This window comes from Phyllostomus discolor, chromosome 2 (assembly GCF_004126475.2).
Source record: "Phyllostomus discolor isolate MPI-MPIP mPhyDis1 chromosome 2, mPhyDis1.pri.v3, whole genome shotgun sequence".
Lineage (NCBI taxonomy): Eukaryota > Metazoa > Chordata > Mammalia > Chiroptera > Phyllostomidae > Phyllostomus > Phyllostomus discolor.
In genome coordinates this window covers 192716192-192724862 of record NC_040904.2, presented here as the reverse complement: position 1 = coordinate 192724862, position 8671 = coordinate 192716192, and the positions used below count along the sequence as shown (strand labels likewise).

The 8671-nt window shown below is 40.1% G+C and overlaps 1 pseudogene; it reads left to right on the top strand.

Moving 5' to 3' along the window:
• The first annotated feature begins 1809 nt into the window (after positions 1–1809).
• LOC114513881 lies at positions 1810–3196 on the top strand (annotated as a pseudogene).
• The last annotated feature ends 5475 nt before the right edge of the window (positions 3197–8671 follow it).

Here is an 8671-nt window from a genome sequence, read left to right as displayed (position 1 = left end):
ACCCCTTGCCTTCCCCGACCCTGTCCGCTACCCCACTCCCACAGTCAGTCCCCACACCACGGCCCAGGTCATTCATGCACGTTCTTTGAATAGTCCATTCCCCTTCTTTTCCAATTAATTAATTCTCTCTTTATTTCTAAGTAGATGGTGAATGTATCCAATACTGCATTTTTTCATTGAATGCATTGGGGTGACATTGGTTAATAAAATTATATAAGTTTCAGGGTACATTTCTATAATACATCACCTGTACATTGTATTGTGTGTTTAACACCCCAAGTTAAGTTTCTTTCCATCACCATTTATTCTGCCTCGAACCTCTCCTACCTCCACCCACACCCTTTTCCCTCTGGAGATCATCATATTGTTGTCTGTGTTTACTGTTTTTTCTTAATGTCTTTACCTTTTCACCCAGCCTCCCAGGCCCCTCTCCTCTGACAGCAGCCAGTCTGTTCTCTGTATCTGTGAGTCTGTTTGAACTGCCTTATGACTCAGCGATTCTGCTTCTGGGAATACGAAGTCTGTCCAGAAGTTATCCAGCCATGTAAGATGAAAAATAGACATTTATTGAAGAAGATACAAGAAACATTGTACGCAGGACAATGACACCTCAGTTCCCTTCAAAGTAGGCACCCTGGGACCTCACACAGTTCTCCTAACTGCCATCAGCTGCCCCATTGTATTTTCCTGAATCTCATCAATGGACCAAAATCTCTTCCCTTTCAAAGGTGATTTTGGTTTTGGGAAAAGCCAAAAGTCGCAGGGTGCCAAATCTGGCCTGTAGGGGGGCTAAGTCACCTAGGTGATTTGATGTTTCACCAAAAAGCTCTGCACAAGATGTGATGCATGAGCAGGCACATCGTTGTGGTGAAGCTGCCAATCACCAGCTGCCCACAGCCAGGGCCTTCTGAATCATCCAAATAGTTTCTGTGGAGGAATGTTCAAGCTTAATGCAAGATTTGATGCATATTTATTATTCTACTTGCTCAGTCATTTTGAATGCAATGACCACATAGTACACATACTCACTCAGTGTAGACATCATTGTAGACACGAAGTCATCATTATTCACATGTGCTCATTCCAGTCCTTGGGCTGCAAGGTTACATTGATGTTGTGCAAATCATTCTCATTATAATGAGATTTGATTTGATGGCTAATGATGGCTGGGTTTTTTCCAGATACACCTCACCTGAAACATTAATTAGAAATAATATATGCACTCCTATGTGTATTGCAGCACTATTTATAATAGGGAGGATGAGGAAACAGCCCAAGTGCCCATCAGTAGATGAGCAGATAAAAAAGCTGTGGTCCATTTATACAATGGAATACCATTTGGCCATAAAAAGAAAGAAATCTTAACCTTTTGGGGCAGCACAGGGAGACCTGGAGAGTATTTTGCTATATGAAATAAGCCAATCAGAGAAAGACAAATAAAATACCATATGACTTTACTTATATATGAAATCTAATGACCAAAATAAACTAACTAACAAAATATCTTTAGTTTTTTTAAAAATTCTGTTTAGTATGATTTCAAATATACTTGATCATTTAAAACAGTTTCTTGTTTTTGGTCAAATGCCCAACTCAAACCTCAGTAGGGCCTGGACCCTGCTCAGGCCAGTGTGGCCATTGGGTGTTGAGCACAGTGGCGGGACAGTGGTCCAGCCTGAGCCAGGTTCCATCAGGCAGCTTGTCCCCCTGCAGGTCAAGTGCAGACACTGGGAGGAGAGGACTTATGCGTCTGACCGATGATACCAGTCCATTTTCCCTGTATAATCTTGTTATACCTGAGATAGATTTTCATAGTTTACAACTCCAGCAAGTTCTTTTGGTAGACTTCCTAGTTTTTCCACAAGCATTTATAGATCTCCTTCAGTAGTGTACTCAAGAACAAGCCAAAGAGATTCCAAGGTTTTTGCTACAGTTAGTTTCTCTAGTTGCTGTTTCATATAACTCTCCTGCCCTTTCAAATGTGGTAGAAACAAATCCTTGTAAGCCTCTTACACACCTCTCACTAAAACTTCTACTTGGAAACTATGTGGAAATAAAGAAGTTTCTTGCAGGCTGTTTGAAATGTAGCAAGGAAGAAAAATGATCACTGATGCAATCACTAGAGGAAGTTACTAGACAACTGGAATGCACACAAAAGACGTTATCAGAAGAAACCCAAGCACTGGATAAGCAGCGCTGTCAAGACGCGTTCTCAGGAAACTGACCGACGACGAGAAGGAAAAGGCCTTGTAGGACAGGTTGGGCACCAACAGCAGCGTAAGCAGCAGAAAAAAGATTTAGAAATCCTTCCTCAGCACAACACCCAGCAGCTGCAGAGCAGGCTGTGGAGTTAGAGCCGCTAACGAAGACCTCACCAAAAGGAGATACAAAGGGGACTCCACCGCCAGGGAACTCAGAGCAAAGCTGTCTGGAGTCAGAGAGGAGCTCCAGCGGGCTAAGCAAGAAGTCCTGTCTTTGTGAAGAGAGAATTCTACTCCAGATGCCAAATACCACAAAAAGGAAAAACCCATTAATCAGCTTCAAACCAAAGTGGTTTAGAACAGGAAAGCAAGGATAAGGACCAACTTGTTTTAAGACCAAGAGAAGCATTTGACACAATCCAGGAACAAAAGGTGGTTTTAGAAGAAAATGGTGAGAAAAATCAGGTACAACTAGGAAAACCTGAAAGTGCCATAAGATCATGGCCAGCAGAACTTCTTAAGGCAAAAGAAATTTTCACAAAGTTACAAGGGGATCTGAAAACTTTGGGTAAATTGAAACTGAAGAATACAGGTACCATTCTGCAAGAGAAACTTTTGGCTGAAAAGGGAGAAAAATTACAAAAGGAACCAAAGGAATTACAAGGTGATTAACAGTCTCTAGAAATAAAGAGCAAGAAGCACGCAAATTACAAGAATAATTAGAAGCTACAGTTTAAAAACTTGAAGAAAGCAACAGCTTCTAACAAATAATGAAAGTTTAATAACATGGTTAAATAAGGAACTAAATGAAAATCAGCTGGTGAGAAAGAAGGGCATGCTGGGGCCCTTTGCCACTCTGCCTGCGCATTCTAGTAGCGACTCGGTCAGAAGTGGACTCTCTCCAAACCCTAACCTGGTGGATGGCAGAGGGACTTACCCATCCTGTGGGACTGTTTATCTTGTCTCCTCTGCATGAGTGGGACTCATGGGGACAGACAATGGGGGAAAAGGAGGGACAACTGAAACTGAACAACAATAAATTGAAAGAAGAAAAGGAAACATACTTCAACATAATAAAGTGTATATTATGACAAGCCCACAGCTAGCATCATACTTAATTGTGAAAGTTTGAAAGCTTTTTCTCTAAGATCAGGAACAAGATAAAGGTGCTCACTATACACACACACGCACAATGTAATATTGAGTCTTTTTAAAATATTTTATTTATTTATTTTTAGAGAGGGAAGGGAGGGAGAAAGAGAGAGAGAGAAACATCAATGTGCGGTTGCTGGGGGTCATGGCCTGCAACCCAGGCATGTACCCTGACTGGGAATTGAATCTGTGACACTTTGGTTTGCAGCCCGTGCTCAATCCACTGAGTTACGCCAGCCAGGGCTGTAATATTGAGTCTTAAAGAAGAAGGAAATCCTGCTAATTGGGATGACCTGATGAAACTTGAGAGCATTGGCTAAGTGAAATAAATCAGAGTAAGACGAGTACTGCATGAACTCACATGCATGTGGAATCTCAAACAACAGACAAACTTATAGAAAGAGAGATCATATTTGTTGCCAGAAGTGGGTGTGGTGGGAGAGGAAGTGGATGAGGGTGGCCACAAGGTACAGGCATTCAGTTGTAAGATAAATTCTGGGTATGAATATAGTTGATTACAGTTATTAATACTGTGTTGTATTTTAGAATATTGCCAAGAGAGTAGATCTTAAAAGTCCTCATCACAAGGAAAATAATGTGTAACTGCATGAGGTGATGGATGTTAACTTATTTGTGGTGATCATTTTGCAATATATGTGTATCTTAAGTCATGTTGTTTACCCTAAATTTGTACAGTGTTATATATCAATTATATCTCAATAAACTTGAAAAACAACAAAAAAATACAAACACAATAAATTCTTGGCCTGGTAATCTTTTAAACCAGAGAGACAGACGGTGTTAATGCAGCCTGAACACTTATGTGAAATCTGACTTCAGGGAAGCTGTTTCAGGAAGAACATTTTTCTTCCAATAATCTAAGGGAAGCTGATTTAGTTCAAGTTTGCCCTTATCCTAAGACAGTTATTATGTTCCAGATTTAGAAAAGAAATGCCTGTTTGGAAAAAATGAAGGTAGTTAATCAGTGTTGACTGAAGAGTCTCATGTTAGAAAACTGTGTTAAAATTAATTGACCATAGGTGAAAGTTGATAAAAGCAGAAGAATGCTCCTCAGTCTTATTCTTGAGAATTCCCTGTGGTGCCTATCCGAAATTCAGATGCCCATGATCTACCATAGAAACTGAAGCAGTAAGTCTGAGGTGAAGTAGAGCAACCTGTAGCATAAGCAAGTGTGGTAGGTGGTAACCAAGGTGGGTGCTTTACTGACCGCTCCTTCAGAGAGCTAGGGAGAGAGAGAAGGGAATTGTCCAAAGATTCCTGCAGAATTGTTAACTCTCATCCTAACTCCCTTGGTAATTTCTATGACACACAACTCTTTGGTTTTACACAGTTCAAACTAATTTAGATATTTTTGTACTCAAAAAAAGGATGTTTCCCTAACCACCACCTTAGCTCTGGCAGTGGGTACATCTAATCCAGATCACCACAGACCCTGCCAAGCACTCCTGAGCCAAAACATGGGCCCTTTGGCTTTGACAGAAGTGTAGTTTGACTAATCAAAATATGCTCCATAAAAATACTTAATATTATGCTTTTAGATTTTTAACTGAATTTTATACGCACTCTTCCATATCTTCCTTTTGTTAAATGATGTCAATTGGAAGTGTTTGCTGCTAAATTTACAATACTAATATAAGAAAATATCTTTTTATCCATAGTAAACCAAAACCAAATAAAAATAAAAAATAGAAAAAATGTAAATTAAACAACACAAAACAACATTTCTCCGCATAATCATAGTAAATACCTACTTGCTGTGGATTCCTGCATGTGTGAAAAAATTAGAATATTCAAATATTCAGAGTCCATTTAATATCAGTGGTTTTAGTTTGAAAGATATATAAGTATATATCCTCCTTCCCCCAAAATTTCTTTTCATGGAATTCTTTAAAACAGAAATCAAATAAAATACTCTTTGTTTATAAATTATTTCTTATTAAATCATATATAATAAGGCTGTGTTTGTTACAGTCACCCATGTCATCTTTATACTTAATCTCGTGGAGAAAAGGTACATCCTAGATTTAGCTGATGGAGTTTGGCAGTCTCATAGTGGGAAAACAAAGTTGGCACAATCTCATAGGTGCAGACCTATGGGCCAATTCAAAGCACTACTGTTGTTGCTTCTATATTTGAGTGCATAGTCGGAATTGAGGTATTACATGCTGGTACTTCTCCATCCCACCTGTGCCAGAAGTATTCCCTGGATTGGAAGAGGCCAATGGAGAGAAGTGCTAGAGGGACAAACTCCCTGGCATCTGCCACTACTGTGTGTGTGTGTGTGTGTGTGTGTGTGTGTGTGTGGAGGGTGTCAGGATTTATAGGAAAGGTCTCTACCCATCAAAGTCTAAAGCATTCACTACACAGGTAATGCTTTATTAGTTGGAAAGTCAGAAGCCTTGGTCTCATCAGGCCTGGATAACAATGGTATTATGCCTCAGCCAGCAAGAATTTGCCCTGCAAGTAATTTCTTGGCACAACATGGGCTGATTGACAATACTTGGTTTCTCCAGAAATCATAGAAACACTGCTGCCTCTTCACCTTCATTCCCACCTCCAACAGAAGCTTAGAATCTTCCCGGGTGTTGGAGAACGTATCGGGTGTTCTATTTGATGAGTTAACCTGCAAATCAGATTACTTTGAGTGGTTGCTGGTAATAGTCTGGCAAGCTGTAGCATGCTTTCCACCTCATGACTTCAATAACCCTCGGGAATACTACTTTCTACAACTGATAATTTTGCTGAATGGAGTCTTTTAGCAAAGGAAGGAAGCCTCCACCTTAAGGTGCCCCTTACGGATATAAATTGTTTTCCTCCTTAACAGGGTTACCTTTTACATTTCATTTGAAAAACAGTTCCTGGTGGGATCTAAATCAAGTTTTCTTATAAAAATGGAACACTAACAAGATGGCCTTGTGACTCCTTGGCCTCACATTTCAATTTTGGGTGACACAACCTGAAATCAACAACAGTGCGAGGAAGACACACAAGGTTTCTTGGTCTGATGGAATAGTTGTATTCAAGAGTGGGGATGGCCTGGTTCCGGGAGGGCCTTGTGTTTACCTGAAAATGTGGCACCTGTGCCCTTTTTGGAAATCTTATCCCCAACTTCATCATCTGAAGAAAAACTGTGGGCCCAGGGGTCTCTTGAATTACAAAGGTCCCCCACATGTGTAGGTCTGGTTCACTGATAACTTGACTGTTTGACACCTGATGCAGATGCCGCTGCTTTGGTGCGAGCTATGCAGAACCCAAACTCCACATGGTCACCACCCTCAGTTGGCAGAACTCAAACTCATCCTCATAGCTTCAGCCAAATTTCTGTGGTTAGACCTCATTACTTTTTTTTTCTTAAAATTATTGACTGAGAGATAGATTTTTGCCAGTGGCCTACCTGCAGTGCCTGGATTTGGAAACCTACCCCAGCAGATGTAAGATGTCCCTCCGCTGGGCCAAAAACTAGAAGGAATTTACAGCTGCTGATTTAACTATGTCTCCCACGTAGTTGTCTGCATTCTCTGATGAGAGTGATCAGAATCAAGTTGTTGACAGAGTCTGCACTGTCTGCTTGATGTCACTGCTACCCAGATCCATCATCCTGATGGATGTGACAATACAGTGCCATCACAGGCTGGCACAAAATATAGGACTCCTTCTGATTCAGAGGCTGTCACCGCACACCACACTTGTGACCCCTGTCCACAGTTTCCTGGTGGAGACCACAATGCACAGGGCATTACCCCCCCACCCCCATTCCTGGCAGATTCACTACATCAGACATTCGACCTCCTCCGGGAACTATCCGTGGTGCCTCAGCACTTTCCTAGCAGTAGTGTTACCGTTCCAATCGGACTAACTGGCTCTGGCCACAACATTTTGGCTCATAAAAAAGATTTGGGTCTGAAAGATTTCAGCTTTCCAGACCATGTTCAGCCTGACAGTGTTGCACATTTTATTGTAAAATCACTCAAAATGGCTAATATTCTAGGTATTTGATGGATCTTCATGCTTCCTGCCATCTTGGTCTTGGTATTATTGGGCTTTGCTATGGAGTCCTCAAAAACACACAGAAGAAATGTCTAACTCTACCTAGCTCACTTACTCATTTTATTTATTTATTTATAATTTGTATTGAATTTATTGGGGTGACTTTAATAAAATTGTATAGGTTTCAGATGTACAGTTCCTTAATACATCATCTATATATTGTATTGTGTGTTTACCACCCAATAGGAAGGAAACCCAATCAGGTTTCCTTCCATCACGATTTACTCCCCCTTTACTCTCTTCTAACCTGCCCCTAGCCCCTTTCCCCTCCCGTAATTACCATACTGTTGTTATCTGTGTCTATGAGTTTTTCTTGTGTTTGTGCTTAACCCCTTCACTTTTCCCACCTAGCGCCCCAACGCCCCTCCCCGCTGACAGTTGTCAGTCTGTTCTCTGTGTCTGTGAGTCTGTTTCTATTTTGTTTGTTTATTTTGTTCATTAGATTCCACATCTAAGTGAAATCATATGGTATTTGTCTTTCTCTGACTGGCTTCCTCTTGTCCATATGATATATATATACTACATAAATAGTGTATATATATGTGTGTGTGTGTATGTGTGTGTGTGTGTGTGTGTGTATAAAACAATCCCTGAGCCAGTGCTGTCTTGTTTTCTCTTAATTTTCGGACACTGTTGTTTCTCTTGTGTGTCCCACACAGGGAAAGCCTCATGATAACCGTAGATTTAAAGACTCTTACTACTCTTTGCAAAATGATTCATTACTTTTAAATTATATTCTTTCTGAAATTGCCACTTAAGCATAGAGTTTTCGCTATGGAATGCTATGAATGAATTACTTCTTTCAACACATTCTGCAAATCATGGTACATTCACTTAGTATTTCAGAGTTATTTTTACTGTGGCCCAGCTTCCCATTTCTCATATGAATGCCTGAATGGGTTTTCTGAAGACTTTCTCACCCCATCGTATTTTATTTTTTAAGAAGCTAAAGATTTAAAAAATCTGTTTTATTTATATAGGCTGTGTGACAGGGGTTCGTTCATATGTGCACTTACTTGCCCATAATTTCTGTTTATAAAATATATTACTTAAAAGCATCTGATTGAGAAATAAAAATATTCAAGAAATACGTATTTGGAACAGGACTGTGACATTTACCTACACATATGAATGACTCACATCAGTGATATTTTCATCCTCATCTTATTTCTCATTCTCATTGCATCAGAGATTTCTCCAGCCTCATGTTATTCCACAGCATCTATTTCTGTGAGCTTTCATGCTGTGTG